Here is a 25,960-nt window from a genome sequence, read left to right on the forward strand (position 1 = left end):
TCACACAACAATTTGGAAATTAAACAGCACACTCTTAGAAAAACAGTGGGTCAAAGAGGAAATCTCAAAAGAAATCAATGACTACCTTGAAACAAATGATAATGATAACACAACATACCAAAATTTATGGGATGCAGCAAAAGCGGTACTGAGAGGGAAATTTATAGCCATAAATTCATATATCAAAAAAGAAGAAAGAGCAGAAATTGAAGAATTAACTGCACATTTGAAGGAATTAGAAAAACAACAACAAAGTAACCCAACAGGAAGAAGAAGGAAGGAAATAACAAAGATAAGAGCAGAACTAAATGAAATAGAAAATAAGAAAGCACTTGAAAAAATAAACAAGACCAAGAGCTGGTTTTTTGAGAAGATCAACAAAATTGACAAACCTTTAGCGAGACTAACAAAGAAAAAAAGAGAAAAGATGCAAATACACAAAATAAGAAATGAGAAAGGTGATATCACCACTGACCCCACAGAAATAAAGACTATCATAAGAGGATACTTTGAAAAACTATATTCCAACAAAAATGACAATTTAGAGGAAATGGACAAATTCCTAGAAACTCATAAGCAGCCCATACTGACGAAAGAAGAAATTGATGATCTTAACAAACCAATCACAAGCAAAGAGATAGAATCAGTCATTAAAAATCTCCCAACTAAGAAGAGCCCAGGGCCAGACGGCTTCACAGGTGAATTCTACAAAACATTCCGGAAAGAACTAACACCAATCCTGTTGAAACTATTCCAAAAAATCGAAACAGAAGGAACACTGCCTAATTCCTTCTATGATGCCAACATTACCCTAGTACCAAAGCCAAACAAAGACACCACAAGAAAGGAAAATTACAGACCAATTTCTCTAATGAACCTAGACACAAAAATACTTAACAAAATACTTGCTAATCATATTCAACAACACATTAAACGAATTATACACCATGACCAAGTGGGATTTATCCCAGGTATGCAAGGATAGTTCAACATAAGAAAATCAATCAATGTAATACACCATATAAACAGATTGAGAGAAAAAAACCACATGATTATATCTATAGATGCAGAAAAGGCATTTGACAAAATACAGCACCCCTTCCTGATAAAAACACTCCAAAAGATCGGAATACAAGGAAACTTTTTGAACATGATAAAGAGTATATATGAAAAACCTAAAGCCAACATTGTTTACAATGGCGAAATCCTGAAATCCTTCCCTCTAAAATCAGGAACAAGACAAGGATGCCCATTGTCTCCACTCCTATTTAACATTGTCTTGGAAGTACTGGCTCGAGCACTGAGACAAGAACCAGATATAAAAGGCATTCAAATTGGAAGGGAAGAAGTCAAAATTTCATTATTTGCAGATGACATGATCCTATATATAGAAAACCCTGAGAGATCTTCAACAAAGCTCCTAGAACTCATAAATGAGTTTAGCAAAGTCGCAGGTTATAAGATCAATGCGCAAAAATCAGTAGCATTTCTATACACCAATAATGAGCAAGATCAGGAGGAAATCAAGAAACAAATACCATTCACAATAGTAAATAAAAAAATCAAATACTTAGGAATAAATTTAACTAAAGAGGTAAAAAACTTATACATCGAGAACTATACAAGATTGTTCAAGGAAATCAAAGAAGACCTAAATAAATGGAAGAATATTCCCTGTTCATGGATAGGAAGACTGAATATTATTAAGATGTCTATCCTACCAAAACTGATCTACACATTCAATGCAATCCCAATAAAAATCAACACAGCCTTCTTTAAGGAACTAGAAAAACTAACTATGAAATTTATTTGGAATAAAAAGAGGCCCCGAATAGCCAAAGACATATTGAAAAAGAAAAACGAAATAGGAGGAATCACACTTCCTGACTTCAAAACATACTACAAAGCTACAGTAGTGAAAACAGCATGGTACTGGCATAAGGAGAGACACACAGACCAATGGAATCGAATTGAAAGTTCAGATATAGAACCTCATGTATATAGCCATATAATAGTCGATAAAGCCACCAAACCCTCTCAACTGGGAGAGAATGGCCTATTCAACAAATGGTGCCTGGAGAACTGGATAGCCATATGTAGAAGAATGAAAAAGGATTACCATCTCACACCTTATACAAAGATCAACTCAAGATGGATCAAAGACCTAAATATAAGAGCCAAGACCATAAAGACCTTAGAAAGCAGTGTAGGGAAACATCTACAGGACCTTGTAATAGGAAATGGCTTCATGAATATCACACCAAAAGCACGAGCAGCAAAAGAACAAATAGATAAATGGGACTACCTCAAAATTAAAGCCTTCTGCACCTCAAAGGAGTTTGTCAAGAAAGTAAAAAGGGAACCCACACAATGGGAGAAAATATTTGGCAACCATATATCTGATAAGAGACTTATAACTTGCATATATAAAGAACTCATATATCTCGAAAACAAAAAGATAAACAATCCATTTAAAAAATGGGAAAAAGATTTAAACAGACACTTCTCCAAAGAAGAAATACAAATGGCTAAAAAGCACATGAAAAAATGCTCCAAATCCCTAGCTATCAGGGAAATGCAAATCAAAACTACAATGAGATACCATCTTACTCCCATAAGATTGGCAGCCATGAAAAAAACAGTAGAATACAAATGCTGGAGAGGATGTGAAGAAAGGGGAACACTCATCCATTGCTGGTGGGAATGCAGAAGGATCCAACCATTCTGGAGGACAGTTTGGCAGTTTCTCAAAAAATTATCCATAGATTTGCCATATGACCCAGCAATACCACTGCTGGGTATATACCCATCAGATCTGAAAACAAGGACACAAACCGATATATGTACACCAATGTTCATAGCAGCATTGTTCACCATCGCCAAAAGTTGGAATCAATCCAAAAGTCCATCAACAGATGAGTGGATCAATAAAATGTGGTATATACACACAATGGAATACTACTCAGCTGTAAGAACCAATACACTACAATCGCACGTGATAACATGGATGAACCTTGAGAATCTTATGTTAAGTGAAGCAACCCAGGCATTGAAGGACAAATACTATATGACCTCAATGATATGAAATAAGTTAACTGCCTCAGAGAGAAGCTAGAGTCTGGAAAAGTGGCTTACTGGAAATCGGGGGGTGGAGGAAGGATGTGAGTTAATGTCTGTAGGGGTGGAATCTGTGATGAGCTGGGGGTAAGTATGAGCACAAAGAAGGGACAAAATGGGGGCAAGGGGTTACCTTCGGGTGGGGTTTTCTGGGTTTGAGGGGGGCTGGGGATGGGAAGAGGGGTAATATGGTCCAAGAAATAGGTGGGAGGGAGGGGCAACATACAAACATGGGAGAGTGCCAGAAGTTCGTTGAGAACTAAATGTTGAGTAAAACGTATCAAAGTATAAGTAGGAGGGTCACCTGGTTAGGACGCTCAGGGGGTATGGTCTGATGTGGGACAGACTCCGGAGGGAATAGCTGAAGGCTCATTTTGCTAAGGTGGGTTCTACCATTGGGTGGGGTGGACCCATATCCTGGGGAAGACTAATGCCGTCGAATAGAGAGAACTGTATCTCTCGTGAGAAAGGACGGCTCCCAGGGCATTAGATTGGCAGGCGTTGTGGGCCCTAAGGGGAGGGGAAAATGGACGTGCAATGGATAGAACAAAGGTAAATAAGGGGGCAAAAGAGGAGTTATGTGAGAGTACACAAGGATGAATATAAAACAGCTAATATTACACCAAAAACATATAGGGGACGACAGACTAATAATGAAAACCATAAGACAAAACATAGGATAACTAAAAAATTTAGAAAACTGTACAACCTAAAGTATGGACCACATAGTAAGCACAAATGTTACCTTGTTTGAAAACTATAGTTTCGGAATCTGTACATCAGTTTCAGGAAATATGATATGAATAAGTTAAAAGATTATTGCTGTGGAAGGGAAAAGGTTTTATGGTGGATCTGGGGAAATACTGTATATTGTATATATGAATTTCGGTGATCTAAGACTCTTCTGAAGCTGACATTATGTTGGGATTCACTTTACGGGAAGTTTTGGATCACAGAGTGGTTCAACAATGGCAGCGGAGGAATACTGATATGGGATGTTATTGACAGGATATATATGGTTGACAGGGAGTTATACAGGGCATATGCCCAGGGTATATGGTAATGTCTATATATACTCATAGTGGAAACAATTAAAAACAACAGCTGGGGGGGTACTGGGCTCCTGGCCGGGGGGTCACTGTTGTGGGCCCTGGGAGAGCAGCGGCAATCCTTCAGGTGCAACGGCAAGAACCAGGAAGGAAGGAGGGCCCAACAGTGGGCTCTTGATACTAATGGCTACACTTTTGAGCCTATGCACCTGCAATAAGAACAAGGCCTAGAGTAGCATTGTGCCTGGGGGTTTCCTCCTGACAGCCTTCATGTTACTCAAATGTGGCCACTCTCACAGCCAAATTCAGCGTGTAGATGTGATGCATTCCCCCCAGCGTGGGACACGACACCCGGGGATGAGCCTCCCTGGCACCGAGGGATCACTACCACATACCAGCTGAAGAAGCAACTAGAAAATGACCTTGAATTAAAGATTCAATGCGGAACAGCAGAATATACCTGTCTACATATAATAACATGACTTCGGGAAGCGGTTTGACCTAATGTAAGGGGGAAATGGAAAGGAGAAATGAGATTATAAGGCTGTGAGTCTCTAAAAAAGAGTCTGGAGGTTGTCAGAAGGAATACCCCTATGTACAACTGAACAGAGTCTAAGAGACAGATAAGGTAGATACAACCCCAGGTATTGGTTCTTTTGAGGGATAAAGAGACCCACGGGTTCTATGGTCATGGCAGAAGGGGTTCACTGCCATGACAGATGGCCCTTCTTTGGAGCTGGTGTTTCTGCGTGATGGAAATGGACTCAGAGGGGATCTCTTTTCACAAGACTTGCATGCTACTTTATTGGAATTGTAGTTGGTGCTGAGTTTAAGATATATGTAGGGGATTTGAATCTCTGGACTGATAATATGACACCCAGGCCCAGAGCCTCAACAGACTTCAGCTCCTACACTTTGACTTATTGGACTTACTCCACTCAGCTAACATGGAGTTGAAGAAGGTCAACCACCACAACATGGAGCCTAGAGTGTCTACAACTAGAAGCGGGAAGAGTGCATCCAGTACCCATGTGGAATCTAAGCCCTCACTTGACATAGGTGTGCAATGGACACAACCAATCCAATGTCCACAGAGAAAATGTGAAATGGGTGTGGGAACGGTAGCCATGGGGGCTGCTGGGTGTGGGGAACGGGAGGAAGAGATGAGATGTGGAGGCGTTTTCGGGACATGGAGTTGTCCTGGATAGTGCTTCACGGACAATTACGGGACACTGTAGATCCCCCCAGGGCCCACTGGATGGAACGTGAGAGAGTCTGGGCTATGATGTGGACCATTGACTATGGGGTGCAGTGATGCTCAGAGATGAACTTACCAGGTGCAATGGATGTATCACGAGGATGGGAGAGAGTGTTGCTGTGGGGGGAGTGGGGGGCGGGGGCGGTGGGGTTGAATGGGACCTCATATATTTTTTTAATGTAATTAAAAATAATAATAATAAATAAATATTAAAAAAATAAAAAAAATAAAAAAAATTTAAAAAAAAAGATAATGTGTATGCTATTGCTGCCATGTAGAGGTCAACACCTACCAAGTGTCCCTGGCCTGGTGACTGATAAGAAAGTACAATGGAGAAAATAGCAACTCACCGATCTCTTCCCATGGGATTCAAAAAAAGCATAAGACACATGCCCTGATTTCAGGGCATAATTTAGGGGACATTTGAGGGTACCCACATAGTCCATCTTTCTGAAAACCTGTGCTTGCTAATTTATGTCTCTTTGGTCATGAGTTAGAAAGGCCTTGGTCTTTGGAGTCCAAGATATGAGTTGGATTCCTGCTTGACCAATTGTCAACTGTGTGATCTTGAGCACCTTTGGGAGCCCCTCTGTGCCACTGTGGTTACTTGACTATCAAATGGGAGTTACAGTATTTACCTTCTTGAGTTCAAGTGATGATTAAATGAGATAATATTTAGCTACATCTGACCCCAATTCCCTCTACAAGAATTACTTTATCTTAAGGTTCTTCTCACCTGGATGCTAATTCTGAGGACTTAGGGGTCACTGTACTAGGTTCTGTGATTGGTAGAGGGTTGTAAAACATAATCACTGCCCTCAAATGATTTACAGTTTGGAAGGGACAGACAAGAACAAAAATAGTTCTATTAGAAGATAGGACGAGTTCTATAAGAAAGGCACAAAAAATGCTCCATGGGTCTAAAGTATCAAAAGAGCTTGAGAATGGGGAAAACCTTCTTGGAGTCCCTGGGGTGTGACCTGCCCCTTGAGCGGGGTTAGGATCTCAACATGTGGAGGTAGTGGGACATGATCAGTAACCAAGTCTTCTGTACTTAATTTCCTACTGGGGTGAAAAAATTAAAAAAAAAAAAAAGAAAAGATTCTACCCTCTTTCTTAGTAGCCATCTAAAAGGTTGAGATAAAAGCTGAATATCTTGTGCATGGCATGGTCAGGACTTGAACTCATAAATTATAATTCTAAATCCAATGCTCTTCTATGTCTACATGTTTACTTTCATCTAATTTCACTCTCTTCGGCTAAAGAACTGTAATCAGACTGACTCTGGTTTACTCTTCTTTCGAACCATCTTCTCCTTAGATGGGATGGACTAGGAAACCTAGAAATTCCGTACTCCTGGAAATGGACTGTCTGCTTGGTCCAGTTAACCCAAAGACAGAGGAGTGGATCTTCCTTACTCAGATTTCATTATCCAGCACAGTTTGAAATGACTAAGGCATTAGTCTTTTCTGACTTTACCTTTTTTTTTTCCATTTTATTATCAATTGTATTGAGAAGTATTAATAAGCCATACAATCAATCTAAAGTGTATAATAATGGCATTTGATAAACTCATAGAGTTGTGCATTTATCACTTCAATCAATATTAGAGTATTTCTCAAATATGGCCACTCTTTAAGCCAAACTCAGCTTCCTATCAGCCAAGCCATATGGAGGTACCTGTCCTGCCAGGCAATTATGTGACATGAAAGGGCAGAAGGGACAGGTGCCATTAGGAGAAGCTAGGGGAGGCTCTTGTCATCCAAATGATATAGAGGGCCAGGCCTTGCTAGTTTGGGGCAGGGCTAGCTGGGGTGTTGATTCAAAAGGGGAACTTATGACTAGGCCAGTCGAGATGATGAGGCACCAATTATAATTTCCTTTATGCCATTACAACTCACTTCTGATGAAAACATAAACATTTTAAAAAACCATCATGGAAAAAATCTCTTATTTCAGTAGATACATTTATGTAGAGCTCTTCATATGTTAAGTACATGTTGTTCAGATAGATTATGCCAGATGTACTTTTATAACTTAACATGACTTTTATGCCTTTAAGATGCACAGAGAAATATCCCATCCATAGATACATTCATCCAGCAAGGATTATTGTAGGAGTACTTACTATGTATCAGGCACTGTGCTGGTCCCTGGAGATATGTTGGCAAAATAGGGCATCATCCCTTCCTCAAAGAGTTTGTATTTTGGTAATCCAAGTCACTGTGTTTTGTTGTTGTTGTTGTTGTTTTAAAGATTTATTTATTTATTTATCTCCCCCCCCCCACCCCGGTTGTCTGTTCTCTGTGTCTATTTGCTGCGTCTTCTTTGTCCGCTTCTGTGTTGTCAGGGGCACAGGAATCTGTGTTTCTTTTTGTCATCTTGTGTCAGCTCTCCGTGTGTGCGGGGCCATTCGTGGGCAGGCTGCTCTTTCTTTCACGCTGGGCAGCTCTCCTTACGGGGCTCACTCCTTGTGTGTGGGGCTCCCCTACGTGGGGGACACCCCTGCCTGGCAGGTCACTCCCTGTGCACATCAGCACTGCGCATGGGCCAGCTCCACACGGGTCAAGGAGGCCTGGAGTTTGAACCGCAGACCTTCCTTGTGGTAGACGGACGCCCTAACCACTGGGCCAAGTCCGCCACCCACTGTGTTTTTTAAAGATCAAATGAAGTACATTCTATGATGGAATGAAATGTTGGAGTATATAGGAAATGTATATAAGCTTCCTGGAAGAGTTGGCATCTAAGCTGAGTGAAAATCTAAACAAAAGTTACATGTGGGAGAGGCTTTCAGAGGGGTCAGAGGGCTATAGGGCTTTCTAGATTTAGGATGAGTGTCAAGCCCTAAATTCATGGTCTTTTCTGAGAATTGCAGATAGCAGAGTTTATGGGGCATGTGGCAAAATATGTAGCTGAAGGAGTAAGCAGCTGCCTTGTGTGTCATGCTACGCTTGGACTTTATCCCAAGAACAAAAATTGGTGTGTTTTAAACTAGGGGTTGATAGGACCAGATGAACATTTTTGAAATGATCACCCTGGCCACGAGGTTAGGAATTGATGGAGGGGTGCCAAGAGGGATGGCTGGGGACCAATTAGGAGGCTGCTGCAAGGGCTGAAGGGCCTGGACTTTGCAGAGATTACTCTTGTCATGTCTGGGGTTCACAAGACTCAACTCATCAGTCTGGGAACCTTGGCTGTCTTTCTCATTGCTATATTCTTAGTTTCCAGGCTGCCAGGCACATGCTTAGTTGTTGAATAAATGGAGTAGGAAAGAAAGGAAGGGATGGATATAGAAGAGGTAAAGGAGGAGCTACTCCTAGGATTAGGTGAGTGAGGGAAAGGTGAGGAGAGGGACTCTCCTAACTGAATTTCCTGGGAGGTAGGTGGAAGACGTTATCATTAGCTGAGAAAGGGAGTACAGAAGGATGAGCAGGGTTTTGTTTTAATGATTTTGGGGTAAGGGAAGGGACAAATTTGATGAGATTGAATACCTCGGGCAAAGCTTAAAGGTAGGTGCTGGGGAGGAAACAGTGAACCATGGTATCGATTTTAATTACTACGCCCTCCAAATTATTTTTTAAATGGACTCCAGTATGCCAAAGGGTTCCAGGGTTTTTATAACATGTAGTTTTCCAACTACAAAGTAATACAATTTCATTATAGAAAACCTTGGAAAATAAAGAATTTTCTTTTTACAAATTTAGAAATCATCCACCGTCTCACCATCCAGAGGCAGACACTATGTGCAGAAGTTGTCCTGTGAGTAAATTACATCTTCCCATTGTTCAATAGTCTTGAAAGCAAAATGGATGATACTATTTCATTGTATTTACATGAATAAAATTTCTCTTGATTCCTAGAAATAGAATTAGAGGGATCCTATAAGTGAACAGAATCTTGTAGATAACAAAGTTCTCTTTAGAAAGATTGTATCAATTTGCTCTCCAGTTTGTTAAGACTTCAACCTCTCAGAAGACACTGGGCCCCCAGTCTATACCACCCCTACTCACACCCACACCCCAAACCCTTCCTAGTTCCTGTATTTTTCTGGGTGTAGTAATTTCAGAATGAATGTGGTGTGGAGGTGGGGTAGGGACAACACTTAGAGTACACAGCAAATACATGGTGTGAATTGGTTCAGCTTCTGGATTTTGGAGGCCAGGTCCAGCGATGGTGGGGGTGGAGGTGGGGGAAAATATCTGTCTGTCTGCTAAAAGTTGTTGGTATTGTTTCAGATGGAAAAATATTTGGCAGCCTCAGTTCAGATTCTCAATCCCTTCAAGCTAGTGAAGTTAACCTTCAAATTCTGTGGTAGTTGCCAGAGGTTTTAATCTGATTTTGTTTTGTTTTTAATGCTTTGTATGGGTGTCTTTCTAGGTATCTTAGAGGAACATTGAAAGACGATGAATTAGGGACTGCAAGCCAGATGCTATTTCAAACAAAATCTCGGTGTCCTTTTTCTACAGTGAGTATTAAGTTGGATCTTTGTCTGAAATTGGAATTGGCTTGATGAATTAGAAAGAGCACTTGAGCCAAAACCAAGACACCTGATTCATATTCCTCCAAAACTAGCTATGTGATTTGGGCAAATTATTTAACATCTCTGTGTGTGTCTATATTATTCTTGAAGAATTTATTTTACTTCTCCCTCAGGATTGCTGTGAGAGTCCATTGGATAGTATAAAATAATGGATGTGAAAACAAGTTAAAAGTTAGCATAAACTTAGGGCTTTTAGTGAGCAAAAGAAGCAATAATCTGCAAATCAAAATATTTTCAACATTTAACGGGCCTTCGAAATCATTGGTAAGTAAGTTCCAGCACATCTTAGAAAAGACTCTAATGAGGTCATACAAGGGACATAAATAGAGCATCATTTTGTAACAGTGAAGAAAATATGTACAATAATGTACTTTACATTGTGGTGATTAATATGGATCATACAAAGATAATCAGGTAACTTTGCAAGGAAACATGACTTAAGGACATTAACAAATATATAAATTAAGACATTTGAAGGGTATATTAGTAAAGCAAAATGCCTAATGCTAACTAACATATGTTGAATGCCTCAGTGTGATTCTGTGTGATTTTTACAAGAGAACTTCAAATCATGCAGGAAAACAGGATTATTGTAGGACTCAGACAAAAATTATTTGAATGGAAAACACCTCCTCCTGAGATGTAAACTCTGCAGAACTGAGAAGACACACTGACTTTGCCCTCACCAAAGTAGATTCTTTCTAACTGGATGAATTCTAGTGAGGGCAATTTAATTAAAAGGTAATGTGGGCTTAGTTAGGTAGAACATGTTATAACTCTGTTCTCATGTTTGCTGGCGATCAGTTGACTTTGAATGTTAGTCTCTTGATTTAAGGCTTACAAGCTCAGTTCTAGGTTCCAGTAGACTTTTTTATTGATGATAATGTTCATCACTTATCTTTATATATGAAACCATGAACAAGATGATAGATAGTTGCAGTACTACTGACTGTACTGTAAAGATCTTGAAACCATTCCTCAGAATGGCAGGTTATTTTGCCTGACTATAGCTTTATTAGTCAGGGTCCTCTAAGAGAAACAGAACTGACAGGAGATATCTGTAAATAATAGGAGATTTTATAAAATTCTCTCACACAACTGCGGGGATGCACAAGTCCACATTCTGCAGGCAGGCTGCAAACCAGGGGCTCTGATGAAGATCCTTGATGAGTTCCCAGGAGACACTGGCTGTCTGAAGTAGAGCTGGGAAATTCTCTCTGAATGCTGAAATCACTTCCCCTTTTAAGGCATTCTACTGATTGGATAAAATGTCACTCATTGCTGATGGCAATCTCCTTGATTGATTGTAGACGTAATCAGCCACCTATGCAATCAACTCACTGATGACAAAAGTCCATGAAATACCCTCGTGTTGCAATTAGCTCAGTGCTTGCTTGACCAAGCAACTGGGCGCCATTACTTGGCTGAGTCGACACGTTAGCCTAACCATCAGCGTCTACCCCTTGTCAACTTGGCAGCCATACACATCACCTTAAACCATACCTAGGTGCTCACTTTGGCAGCACATATACTAAAATTGGAACCATATAGAGAAGATTAGCATGGCCCATGAGCAAGAATGACATGCAAATTTGTGAAGCATTTCGTATTTTTTGGATTTGTCCTGCATGACATTGCAGTGACAGATATAGGCCATTGTATATTTTGTCATAAATTACAAAATTTTGCTGGACAAAGTGTAAACTATAATGTAAACTGTTAGTAGCAATGCTTCAATATGGGTTCATCAATTTTAACAAATGTACCACACTAATGAAGGATGTTGTTAATATGGGAAAGTGTGTGTGATGGGGAGGGAGGGGGGCATATGGGAATCTCTTATATTTTTTATGTAGCATTATGTAATCTAAATTATGTAATCTAAAGCTTTATTTTTAAAATAAAAAATCATAAAAAAATACTTGGTCTCTAAATAAAAACAATAACAGACATACATATATATATTTCCACCTAACAATACTCAACTTCCCTGCGTATAACTGGAAATGCACTAATTCCTTCCAGAATAGGGTATAAGTCCTTGGGTAATATTCACTCTTAAACTAGGCTTCCTGAAATATTACAACATGAAACTAATACAACTTATGCTGTATAATAAGGGGAAAAGTTAGGGAAGAAAACAACGATATTCATTTTAGGTACATACATAATCACACTCTTTTTTTTTAAAGATTTATTTATTTAATTTCTCTCCCCTTCCCCCCCCACCTCCCATCCCCCACCTCCCATCCCCCACCCCAGTTGTCTGTTCTCTGTGTCTATTTGCTGCATGTTCTTCTTTGTCCGCTTCTGTTGTTGTCAGGGGCACAGGAATCTGTGTTTCTTTTTGTTGCGTCATCTTGTGTCAGCACTCCGTATGTGCGGCACCATTCCTGGGCAGGCAGCACTTTCTTTCAAGCTGGGCGGCTCTCCTTACAGGGTGCACTTCTTGCATGTGGGGCTCCCCTTCGCGGGGACACCCCTGCGTGGCAGGGCACTCCTTGCGTTCATCAGCACTGCGCATGGGCCAGCTCCACACAGCAAGGAGGCCAGGGTTTTGAACCGCGGACCTCCCATGTGGTAGACGGACTCCCTAACCACTGGGCCAAGTCTGCTTCCCATAATCACACTCTTAACAAGACATATTCATGACCATCACAGAGCTCATTTCTGTAACCAGTCATGTGGTCAAATTTCGTATTTATCACTGCCTTCTTCCATTACCCATTCCATTTTCCCTTTTTCCTCAGCAAGCACCTCAGCTAATCATGGTTCTTTACCAGGTGGGGTGACCCAAACTTTCATTCCTGAAGATTCTGGGCCATTGTTAGTCCTGCTTGGATTGCATTGTTGCAGTTTTCCACTGACTTTAATCAGGGCATGGCAATACTAAGAGATGTCTTAGAGGATCTCCTGTATTCCAGGCAAACTCTTCTTTACCTCTATTATGTAGGTGCAGTTCTATTTCCCCTTGATAATCAGGTCAATCACCCCAGCCAGCACAGCAATTCCTTTTGTTGATTCAGAGGCACAAGGAACCCAAAGTGGCCAGGTAGCAGTCTTAACTTCCAGTTCAGTGGAATCATTGTTGTGTTCCCTGGTGGCAGCACTCCTCCTTGGGACTAAGACCTGCAAGCCAGCAGACCTTAAGGCTGGAGGAATATTGCCTCCAAGGGTCTTCCCCTTTCTTCCTAAATTTGTCCATCTAATTGAGGCTTGGAAGTAACAGTTTCAGAACAATGGAAATTGGCTACTTAGAAAAGGTCCTCAGGAAACAAAATTTATTCTTTTCAACTCCTGTAATGGTTATGGATTTGTTCTAACTTCATTTTGAGACTATCAGAATACCAGCAGGACACACAAGCACACACACAATAGAAGTTGAAACAGGGTACTACTGAAAATAGAGAAATGTTTTCCTTTTTGAAGTACTAATGCAATTCAGACGTTAAAAAAAAAAAAGGAAAAACATTTCTTTAAATTGGTGCCAACCTATAGAACCAGATTTGCTAAAACCTAAAAACACATACTAGGCAAGTAGTAATATTTTAAAGTATTATTTTTTAAAATCCACTTCAGAAGATATGGCTAAAGTTCTAGAGCAAATCTCCTTTCTGATACTGTGCTGCTCTTTGTAACCAGGTTTAAAGAGAACAGAGAAAGAAAATTGGCACATTAACATAAAATTAAGGGAAAAGTAACTTTCAACTTACTGTTACTTTTCAACTTACTATTTCTCTGCCTTCTCTAGTCTGTCAACAAAAGGCATGGATCTAAGTTTTAGTAAGATTTCCTTTAATATTAACAAGTGCGATGATTTAGTGAGTGTCTACCATGGTTCTCAGCACTATATTAAGTTTTATGTACACTATATTGTATATACTGTGTTGTTTTATGTACACTATATTTTGTATACTGTGTTGTTTTATGTACATTATATTGTTTGTTTAATCTCTCCCAGCCTTGAGGGAGCATGGCTCTCTCCATTTTACAAATGAGGACTCTGAGGTAAAGACACATTAAGTAATTTGTCTGTACCCTTGCAGCTAGAGGAGTCACATGCAGTGCTCATGCTCTGTACCAATCTGCCCCACTCCCCTGGCTCCCTGTAAGTGACTGTGGTGATTTGCCTATTGTTTTATGAAGATTTCACAAAGAGGGAGCAAGTGAAAACTAGAATTGCTCTAACATTATTAAAGATAAGGTATGAGATAACAAGCAGAAGCTAGTGAAATCATAATCATACAATATAGAAATCCTATCTGGAATCAAGCTTTACTAATAATTTCAAGACCACAAGTAATCGCTGTGCACAAATAAGGCAAGTCATGTTCTGTGCCCTCCATGTTCACACGCCAGGTCCTTCTGTGGTGCATCAGCATGCTCTGTGGACCAAGGTTAACACATGAGCTATCTGAGTGATGTGTGCATTTCATGTCACTCACAGGAGCAGAACCTTTATTTCTTACTAGAGAATTCCATAGCTTATGTGACATTTTCCGTTCTTCTGTTTTGTGTCTCATAAATCTGTACATTGATTCTGAGTTTGTTTGCCATAACCAATCCTAGACAGACCAGATACATCTTATTAAAAGCATTTCATACATAAGAACTCTTCTGCTAGCAAATGCCATTAGTTTGTTTTCCAGAAGGCCTGTCATTAGTATGTTTACAAGGCGATTTGAACCTGATACCTGCCTTCTTTCTTTCTAAAGTATTTCATCCCCTCTACCCCACCCGAAAGAACGGAAGAGAATGGAGCAAATTTGCTGCTTTATCATTCACCCCCTGAAAGCTTTGAGAAAGAAATGGTAACTGCCAGTCTCCTTTTAAAATCAACTTACTGGTTTGGAAATATGTCAGGGAAGGGTATAAGAGAAGGAAAAAAAGAAGCTCTGACTTATGGTCACCCGAAGGTTTCTTCCCCATCAGACCAAAATGGGCAAAAACTCCAGAGTTAGGTTGGTGGCCAGCATCTGCCATCAGGGTGAGACCTCACGTGGGGGCTACCTGCTTCTTTCTTGAAATAAACTTGAGGGTGTTGACCAGCATTGACATCAGGCCATCATGTAAGTAGAGCACCCCTACCTTGTTGGTCTTGCCCAGAATGTGCTTCCTTCCCAGCTGGCCCTCACCCATTTAATCCTCAGGATGGTCCTACGGGGAGATGCCATTTTGTAGGCGAAGAAACCAAAACAAAGAGTGGCAAAGCAGCCAGTCAGTGGGAAATTGCAACAACCCAATCCAATCAGGACTAACAACAGCCCAGAGGTAGAGTGGGAATGGGGATGGAGCCAGCCTGGCTCCAGAATCCATGCTCTTGACCACTGTGCAACCCTGCCTTTTTGAAGAGAACTAGCTCTGTGCCCCTTGCCTTCTGCGAAACCTTCCTGGGCTACTCCAAAATGTAGTGTATTCTACATTACAAACTTTAGTGTTTACTCATAGATAAACCATTTCATGTTGTTTTCAGTATTCCGATCATAGTCAAACACCATGTAAAGCTTCCAGTAGGTAGGAGAATCTGTTATTTATTTATTTAACTTAATTTTTTATTTTTGCCAAGAATCCCATTTCCGCCCTTTCATTGACCCACTGGCCAGATTAATTTCTTTTTAGCATAAAGATGATTTAAAATATAGGGATCTTTCCTTTGTTAGAAAGGTGAGTTTTTAAAGAATGTAATATTACAAAAGAGGTGGAATATTTCATTGTGATCCCTTCATCTCTTCCAAATGTGACACTGTATTTCCCCATTATTTCAGGGAAAGAGAACTGTATCACACCAAAGGTTTTTCTTTTCTTGTTTGAAACCTGCTCATTGGCATTTAGTGTGAATGGTAGATGAAGAATCGAAGTGATACTGAAAATGACTAACAATCAGTCATGGTGGCTTTCATATTTTACCCATCTAAGAAATATTATCTTAATTAGAATTTCCCTTTTGCTTTTTAAGAAACATACAGAGCTGCAGGAATAAGCAGAGGAAATTGCAGCTGATGAGTTTTTCAGGATCCTTAGCAGAGTAATTTCTAAGTGGATTTTTAAAAGCATCCTGCAGAAGGAGAGCATTGTTTGACTCTTCATTGAGTTGCTTAGGGGCCTCTATGTTCTGAGCGACACATGATTGTGCCCAGATCTGAGGACAGGGAATTCTGAAATGAAACACAGCTGTCTTGATATTTTTAAGAAAATTGTAAGGGAGACACTGTGCAATCAATTAGATTGTTCTTTTTTCCCTCCTTTCAGGAGACAGAAACAATTTGTAAATGCTGAGCTGCCGTTGAGAATGCAAATTGGCTGGAGTATCTGTTTATGCTGTTAGGTTTATGCATAAACTGTAGATGGCACAAACAAGGTCTTATTGACCTTAGCAGCTAAGCAGCGATCCAAAACAGGCTCATTGCATTCAATTTCATGCTGCCAAGTAGCAGCCTTAACATTTCAGTTTTGAGGGTTGAATTCTCTTTTTGATTTTAAAAATACTTTGATGAATATAGATGATGTTTGTTATCTAAAAATTTTAGCCACCATTCCAAATGAGTATGCTTCCAATATTTAATAGTGTCATTGCTGAGGATATGTTTATATTTAATGGTAGTTAGCATTCATTCACGGGTCAGCCTAAGAAGAAAACAAATTGCCCTGTGTAGTTATAGTACCAGCAAATGTTAACTCCACTTGGCATATAATTGAGATGAGATCATGCTGAAAAACAATGAGTACAGAAATTGATTTAAGAGCATAACTTTTTATTTATCATCAACTGGTGTCAGTCTGAGCAGAGCCAAGAAATTGGAAATAGAAACAAAAAAGTGGGAGAATGAATTATTAATCCTCCATCAAGGATACCTGCTTACTCAAGCTATTATTAATAATTTAACCATTCAACATTCTGTTTGTGATGCTCTGTGCTAAGTACTAACAATAAAATACTTCAGACCTAAGTTTTGACTTGAGAACTTGGTTAAGTTGCTGTCACTCTTAACTATTCTGAAAATGATGCCTGAAATTTTGGTATTTTTTTTTTGTAATACCAATGACTTACATGGATCCTCTTTCTCAAACAATAATTTCAAAATTGCTACTGAGAAAATAACAAATTATATGAACAGATTGGAGACTTTGCATTCTTGTTTTTTTCCTTCCCACCCCTTCTGGAATTTTTGAAAATTAAGAAAAGTATAAAATAATATGAAAGACCATTGTGAAAAATTAATAAGCCACAGCTATTCCCTTCCCCCAACCCCAACACATATTCCCAATGTTACTTTCCAGTTCTTCACCACATAAATACAGATTTTCACATGCCCTCAATCATAAAACACATTCCATTTTCTAGTTGGTCTTTTCCATTGACCATTATACATAAATGTTTTTTGCTTCTAAGGAGTTATATAGCATTTTTGGTTGAAAGCAACAAGAAATCAAGCTGATTTAAGTAAAAAATGAATTATTAAAGCACATTAGATAGTATCTAGAATTTCCTGGAGGGCTATTATTGGCCATGGAGTCCAGAGAAAGGTCCCAATCCTTGGACAACAAGGATATCTCACCACTGTCACCAAGCTGGATGCACACAGGCCCAGGACAGAAGGTACCACCAATCCCAGTGCCACCTACTTGCTGCCACCCCCACTATCACCAGAGAGAAACCTTCCCTGTCTCCACTCTCTAGATACCAGCTCCTCATTTAAAGAGGGCCAGAGGCATCTGATCCGTGAATCATAGGGCCATGCCCAGGTGTTAGCTGCAAGGAAGGCTGGGAAAGGGAGGACCTGGATGGAGTTTTTTGCTTTTATAGCTTCTTACCATAACTCATAAGCTATGGAATTCCCCCAGCATGAAGGGGACTCAGATGTTGGATAACCAAAAAGAGTGACAAATGTCCAGTGGAATCGACCTTATAATTATAAATTTTAAGGGCTTGTTAATATTCTATTATATTGAAATGCCATTAACTAAAAGTCTTTTTCTACTTTCATTGGCTATTTAAAGTAATTTGCACATTGTTATGGTTTTACATGATGAATATATGTATGCCTATAATGTTTTGTTTTTGTTGATTATGTCTGGAATAGCTTTCATGACTCCAAATATATACTGACAGATTTCTTTTAAGGCATTTTCTCAGTTTATGACTTTACAGATATTATGCTAGCATACCTATTTTATCATAATCTCAGTATTAGGTATCCTTTTTGAAGATTCTTTATAATTTTATAGGTAAAATAGGTACAACATGGTACCTTAGGGATAATTTCATTTGCATTTAATTTGATCTTTAAATGTTTTTTCACACAAAGTGTTTACACTTTGCATTTCCTCTGGGCTGTATTTCTTAAGGCCTTGCTATTTTTCAAAAGACATATTTTTCAAAGCACTCTTTCGGTATTAGTCTTTAGAAGCATTAAAACATTGCCATTGTGGTCACACAATTAGCAATTATTTTACATAAAATTGGTGGGTCAATCAATTTTACGTAAAATAATTAAGGAGACAATCCTTGTTTTTTGGGGGGAACAGTTTTCCAGCTTATATTAATTAACAAAATATTTGAGGAAACCCTATTCTTATGGCATATCTAATATGTTATAAATGCTTAGCAGTTCCTGACCCATGGTGTCAGTTAGAATTCTCTGGAGAAATAGAACCAGCAGTGTGTACGTATGTATGTATGTATGTATGTGTGTGTGTGTACGCACACACATATGTATGTATGTGTGTTTGTGTGCGTAACAAGATTTATTTTGAGGAATTGGGCCACATCATTGTGAGGGCTGGAAAATCTGAAATTTGTAGGGCAGGCTAGCAGGCTGGAAATTTTGGCAAGAGTTGCTATTGCTGTCTTGAGTCTGAAATCCCTAGAGGGGACCAGCAGCCTGGAAACTCAGACAAGAGTTGATGTGGTCTTGAGGCAAAACTTCTTCTCCAGGAAACTTCAGATTTTACTCTTAAGGCTTTCAACTGATTATATGACACCACCCACATTATCAAGGGTAATCTTTACTTGCAGTCAATTGACTATAGATACTAATCCTAAGTACAAAATACCTTCATACCAACTTCGAGGCTAGTGTTTGACCAAACAAGCAGACACCATAGCCGGGCCAAGGTGACACATAAAATCAACTAGCACACATGGTAAGCACACTGATAAATCCTCAATAAAATGTCAATAAATGTTAACTTTGACTTATTTTTATGTTTATATTTTCTATTGTTCTTCATAAAGGAAGTAAAATCAAAACTTTATTTACTCATTATTTCAACAAACAGTTCCTGAGAGCAAGAGACTGCACCAGGCATAGTGGATGACTCAACAATGAAGATGGGTCAAGTGGCTTTAAATCGAATGGAGAAAATGAGAAAGTTTACAGAGAGCAATAATACAATTTGATATGCATCCTAAAAGTGGTTCAAAATTTCTAGGATTTTGAAGAAGGAGGAAGTCACTTCATGGTATAATGAATCTAGAGACTTCATAGGTATAAGATTTCACCTCAGCCTTCAAGGATGATGTGATTTTAGTGAACAGAGAAGGAGTGGAGTGGCAAGAGAAAGACATAGTTAGGAAAGCATAAATCATGTCCAAAGAATGAGAAATAGTCGTCATTATTTTAGCTAAAAGATTTTGGGTGCTTTACCTGTTGCAGGCACTGTACTAACTTTACATTCCACATGCATTATCTAATTATATCTATAGAGCAATCCTACAAGACAAGTCCCATTATTGTTCCTGTTTTATAGAGGAGAAAACTGTAGCTTTGAGAGGTTATGTAATTTACTCAAGGTAACACAGCTAGTACCAGTCGATTTGATACCTTAAAACCTTGTTTGTCTGACTATAAAGTCTAAGCTCTTAACCACATGGGAAGAAATTGTTTCACACAGTAAAACTAGCAAATCCAATTGAGTTACAGTTTAAAATGTCAGTATGACATAGATGAAAGATAAATCAGAAGAGGTATATTGATTAAAAATATGAAGGGTGCTTAAATGCCAAGTGAAGAAGCATGGACTTCATTTGGTAGGAACTAGAGCACCACTGGTGTTCTGCATAGCAGAATGATAGGTTCAAAGTGTTGCTCTAGAAGGGCAATCTGGTAGAATTGTATAGATTGATTGGAAAGAAAGACTTCAGATCTGTTAAGGAGATAAATTACCATTGATGAGGCAAGGAGACCCTGAAATATAGTTAAGGGGTAGGAATAGAACAGTTATCATGACTTCAGAGTTATTTTCACAATGAGTTATCCATGCAATCTGGAGAAGGAAAGAAAAGAAAGAAATTAAAGAGAGATCCTTGTTTTCAGGTCTGGGTTCCTGGAGGATTATGATGCCCTAAAAAAATATGGATATTAGGAGGAGATTGGATTTAAGGGGGGAAGATCATAAACTTGACTTTAGGCATGTTAATGTTGAAGTGGAAGTCTTCACCAAAAGTTCAAGAATCCTGAATAAGTACTTGGGAGAAGGGTAAAGCTAAAATTGTAGGTTTGGAGGTTCCTTTGAGTAGAGATAACAGTTGAAGTCATTTGTCATATGCTTTGACTGAAAGAAGAGGGTAAGACAGAGGCTGGACGCTCAGGAGCATGGCGCTGGAGGTGCGGGATACAAAGAAGTATTCTCTGTTATGATGGGCTACAAATAGGTTCCCACTGGACTAGTCCACCCAGAAATGCCCCAGCCCTTGGCATATTGACTTCCTTCCTCAGAGACTCCGAGTGTTAAAAAAAAAAAACACAGAGGAGGAAAAGCAAGGCAGAGGATATAATGAAGGAAGATCCTGGAGGACGTGTGAAGGATGAAATTATAAAAGGACCTGCAACTGAAAGTTTTCAAAAGACAAAAATGCTTTAAGAGTTTGAAATACTATTACAATCTGTAAGGACTAGTCAGCAAAGATAGATTTAAGGAAGAAAGAGAAGATGTAGGCAGATTCAGGGGAGCAGAGAGAAGAGAGAAAGTAGAACATCCTGACCAGATGAAAGGGGTTGTAGCAAGAGAAGACTCCAGCCAGCCACATTTCAGCAGGAATAGCATCATAGAATTAGGGGCCAGAAAGAAAAGACCCAAATGAGCACACTGGGAGAAGGAAATGGACTGAAAATGTGATACAGGGTAGAGGAACGTGAAATATGCTGTGAGAAAGTTACTGAAAAGGCTTCTCGGGAAGAGGCCATGAGGATAATGGTATTTTTCTGCAGCGTTTTGAACTAGAGGAAATAAAGTCTTCACCGAGTGTTGGAGAGGCTCACTCAGGGAAGCCAGAGAGAAGATTATGTCTGTCAAAACTGGAGATTACTTAAAGTACTGGAAAAGAAAAAGCTTCGCAGGAAAAAAATAATAAAACGGAAAGAATAAGGTAGGTTGCCAAGATATAGAGGAGGAAGAAATGGATTTGGAAATTGTTCAGACTTGAAAAGAAATGATTGCCATTGTCCCCCTAATGATAGTTCCTCTGATTTTCTTTTTCCTATAAATAAATTAGGCTGGGCATGTGGCTTATAGAAACTCACTTCTTTTCAACTAACTTTTATTACAAAATAGTTAAGCATGAGCTCAGATGTTAAACTGCCTGGGTTTGAATCCTAAGTCCATCAAGTCCTATCTGTATGACTTGGACAATTGCTTTAAGCCTCTCTAAGCCTCAGTTTCTTCATCTTAAATTAATATTAATAATAATATCTACCTCATAAATGGTGATTATTAAATATGATATTGCAAAAAAGAGGGGGTGCACGGAGCTGGCAACTAGTACATATTCATTAGATATTTTACCTGTTATCATGATGATGGTGATGGTGATGATGATGCAGAATACACTGGGAATTCAGAGATGGATAAGATAAGAGTTTATTAGGACAGATACTAATGCCTTCAAATGAATCACCAATTATAACAACGTTCACAGATTCATTCAATAATTGAGTTCCAGTGAGGTGACAGGCCCTATTCCATTAGTGGACAAAACATAGGAAAATCCCTTATGGAGCTTATATTCTAGTGAGGGGAGACATTATAAATGTCAGACAGACAGTATATCATCTATGAGGAGAAGATATGTGTCCTGAGAGGTATCTTAGTTTTCTAGGGCTGCCATAATCAAGTGCCACAAATTGCGTGGCTGAAAACAACAGAAATGTATCGTCTCACCTTTCTGAAAGCTGAACATCCATATCAAGGCATTGGCAGGCCATCCTCCCTCGGAGTCTGCCTGCAGCCTTCTGCCAGTAGCTTTCTGGTAATCCCTGGCATAACGTAATCCCTGCCTCTGTCACATGGCTATCTTCTCTAAGCCTGTCCTCCACTTACTGGCCAGTTCCCTCTCCTTATAAGGACACCAGTCATACTGGGTTAGTCCAGTTTGGCCTCCTCTTAACAAAGGACGTCTTCAAAAACCTATTTCTAAATAGGATCACATTCATAGATAGGGCTAAAGACTTAAACAGATCCTTTTGGGGGCCGGGGGAGCAACACAATTTAATCCATAAAAGGGGAAAGGGAAACAAGGAATGGGAGATCAGGGTGGGGAGAGGTGGTGAAGATGCAAGACACAATAGAATGGTTAGGGCAGGCATCATTGAGCAATTTGCTTTGGGGGTTGTGATGGACTTTTATGATGTCCTCAAGTGGGGTGCTGTAGAAGTACAGAGGTGGGCCGTCCAACTTGCCCTGGCCACAGCAGAGGGAAGACTTCCCAAACTAGCTGATGTTTGAAGTTTCGAAAGAATTTTTAAAAGGCCAGCAGAGATTGAGCAGCCCAGGCAAGGGTCTTAGCTTTGTTGTTAAAGGAGGCACAATTGGTGTAACTTAATGTGTGCTCCTAAAACAGAACCTAGAAAAAAAGGAAAAAAAAAAAAAAATCACTCAACTTGTGCTTTAGACAGGAAATTATCCTGTAAATCTTCTCTCTCTTGAAAAAAAAAAATCAGTAAAAAGTTCTATGGTTTACAGTGCTTGTTTCATATTGAGTTTTTTTAAAACTATGGCTACTTTGCCAAGGGTGTGATTTACTGGTATTATCGTAGAGAAATTGGCTTTCTGATTCAGCTGTCTCTTGATAGGCATTTGCTGTGCGGGAGGCTGCAGAGCCCTACTTGGCTCGAGGTACTTTTCCTGGGGAATCAGAAGACTGTCTGTTGTAATTCACAGAAGCACTGCTGTATGAAGGTGCAGAAAGAAGAAAGGCCTTCCACCAAGGCACAGAGGCGCTCTTATCGGCTCTGTACAACAGCTAGACAGCCTTTCAGTTCATTTCAAAATGCTTGCCACTTTCCATTACAGAGGAGCTTATGTAAGACCAAAGAGAGAGTACATAAATGTACACTAACTGAATAAATATATTGTAGCCTCCCCAACAATAAATCCAGAAATTGCTTACTCTAAAAGGTCAACCCACCAGGACTGGAAACATTTTTGGTTGCCACAGCTGGTTGGGGAAGAGGGTGCTCCTGGCATGTAGCGGCTAGAGCTGTGCATGCTGCTGGACGTCCTACAGTGCACAGAGCAGCCACCCCCGTATCCAGCCCAGAATGTCAATAGTGCCAAGCCTGGGAAACCCTGTGATAACGTACAGAATTTAAGCTGGGAAAGAAGGAATGAAGACGTGAGATGTGTGAGTGACAGTGAAAAGATGGCAGGATAATACACCATAGGGTCCAGTAAGGAGAACGGACTGTTGCAGTCAGGGTAGTGGAAGTGATGAGATGAAAAGCAGATGTGGGGTTGGAGAGTGGGGATGCGTGGAATTGGGCTTCTGGAGGGCAGTGATCCGGGTATTGGTACCGACAAAGGATGCTTATATGTCACACACACACGGACGTGAATTTGAGTGACTCCACCATGTCGTAGTTTTGTGACCTGTGTTAACCTCTTTGAACCTGTTTTCTTATCTGCAAAAAATGGGATATTTTCCTCATTTGCCATTTGGCAAGACTGAATGAGATGGTTTGTGTCGGACAGTGCTACCTGGAACATATTAGGAGCTCATTATTATGGCTCTGATGATGATGATTAGACAACTGTGGCAATTTGCTGTACCTAAGAGGGAAAGGGGAGACAAGAAATGAGAGAAAGCAGGAAAAAAAAAGTTGGACTGAAGTCCTTTTCTTGGAGGTTCAGTTTTCCTCTTAGTTCTAATATCATAATTATATTGCTAATTTCTATTTTTTAGGTATGAAATTGCATTTACATTTGAGGAGATGATCTGGTGAAACCTATTTCTTAAAAGGTTTTTCTGAAGTTTTTTTATATAGAATACTCACAAAATGGAATATTTCTTTCGTCTTCTCATTTTTAACCTCTTACAAATAGGTTCTTATCCTTTCCCAGTTTTCCCTTTAGAACAGGGGTTCTTAACCTTTTTTGTTCCTAGGACCCCTTTGCCAGTCGGGAAAACCACGAACCCCTTACAAAGTCCGCACTACACTGTGTAGTACTTAATAAATATATCACACCCACACCAACACTTCCCCACAGGAAAAATGTCTTTGTGAATTTCAATTCAAGTTTACAGACTGCTGGCTAAGAACCCCTGCTTTAGAGGACTGAACGCCCTCAAAATAAACAGTGCATAGAAGACAAATCTCAGGCAAGCTTCTGTGTCATTTGAACTGTTGTTGCACCAACACTACTAGATTACTACAGTTCATAATGGCAAAAATTGTATTACAGCTTTAACACTCACCAAGCATTGTAAAATGTTACCATTCCCAAACTAATAGAGTGTGGAGTTAGGATCTCTTCTGGTTTAATAGCATAGTGTTTTCTACACTGTTCATTTAAGCATTTTATTCCAGTGTACAGAGGGACTTTAACTTTTATTTTTCTTGCTTGTTAAGGATTGAAATTTCTTAGGCTGACTTCTATGTGAGTGAAACTTTTGTTCTAGTGTTCTATGTTATGTTCTAAAACATAGTGAAGCCCTTTAAAAAAATGAAAGCAGTGTTTACAAAAGGGGTCAAATTAAGACCAGATCAGAGAATTAAAATAGCAGTAACTTTGTCCTGGTGGTTCTTAACTTATATACATGTTGTTAAGGTGCTCTTTGTCCAAAAGAGCTTTATTCTTTGGACCAACCATATGCTTTTGTTTTCATTAGCAGGTTAATGTATATCTTAGCATTGATTTTTCTCATGGGTTTATAACTGTAGTCTTTCTTCTTTACTAGACATAGTTTCTTGAGATGGGAGAAACTGTGCCTTATTTACCCTTCACCCCACAGCACAATGTGCATGGCTCATAAATGTTTTTTGAATAAAATGGAGTTAATAATAACCATGAGCATTTATAGAGTACCTGCTGTGTTCTAGGTACTATGCCAAGTTTAGAAATTCAGGCACTCACAATCTTGCACAGAAGTAGTCAAATCCAGAAAGACTGGTCATGGTCAACATTCACTAAATATTTATGGAGGCACAAGGAAGGCAAAATGGCAGAATGGAAGTAGAGAGTAAGGGAGGAGAAAGCATATAGCATCCTTGAGTGTCTTCAAGGAAACAAGCCCAGTTCTCAAATGAAACCTACGCGCAATTTGTAAAACTGACTTTGTGGATTAGTAAAATATGATTATTCCTAAATCTGCTAATTTCAAAATTATAATAATCCAGCCTACACTAAACTACCTAAATAGCAGGGTCTGCTAACAAGTTATCAAGTAAATACTCCCCAGTTCATTGGATTTACCCAGGTCAGCTGACAGGGAGGTGAGGATGGACAACCACCACACCAAGGAACCAAGAGAGTCTACAGCTACGGGCACGAAAACATCCTCCAGCCATGTGGGATCGAAGCCCTCTCTCAATTGAGAGGTGGAGTGGGCATCACCATCCCAGGGTCCTCAGGATGGAGGAATAAAATATAGATTAGAGTGGACTTACTGGTATTCTACTATAAATTATTGTGACTCTAGCAATGGAAGATATACATAAGTGGAGACAGTGGCCATGGGAATTGCTGAAGGTAGGGAGAGGGAAAAAGAGGTATAATATG

The 25,960-nt window shown here is 39.5% G+C and overlaps 1 protein-coding gene and 1 non-coding gene across 3 annotated transcripts in view; both read left to right on the top strand.

Annotated features, from left to right (window-relative positions):
* The window catches only part of LHFPL3 (LHFPL tetraspan subfamily member 3), a 607,219-nt gene that overhangs the window by 95,317 nt on the left and 485,942 nt on the right, over positions 1 to 25,960 (top strand). The window lies entirely within an intron of this gene.
* Positions 11,472 to 11,578, top strand: LOC111760653 (U6 spliceosomal RNA). Its single transcript, XR_002794280.2, has one exon. It is a non-coding gene; the product is annotated as a U6 spliceosomal RNA (small nuclear RNA).

This window comes from Dasypus novemcinctus, chromosome 5 (genome assembly GCF_030445035.2).
Source record: "Dasypus novemcinctus isolate mDasNov1 chromosome 5, mDasNov1.1.hap2, whole genome shotgun sequence".
Taxonomy (NCBI): Eukaryota; Metazoa; Chordata; class Mammalia; order Cingulata; family Dasypodidae; genus Dasypus; species Dasypus novemcinctus.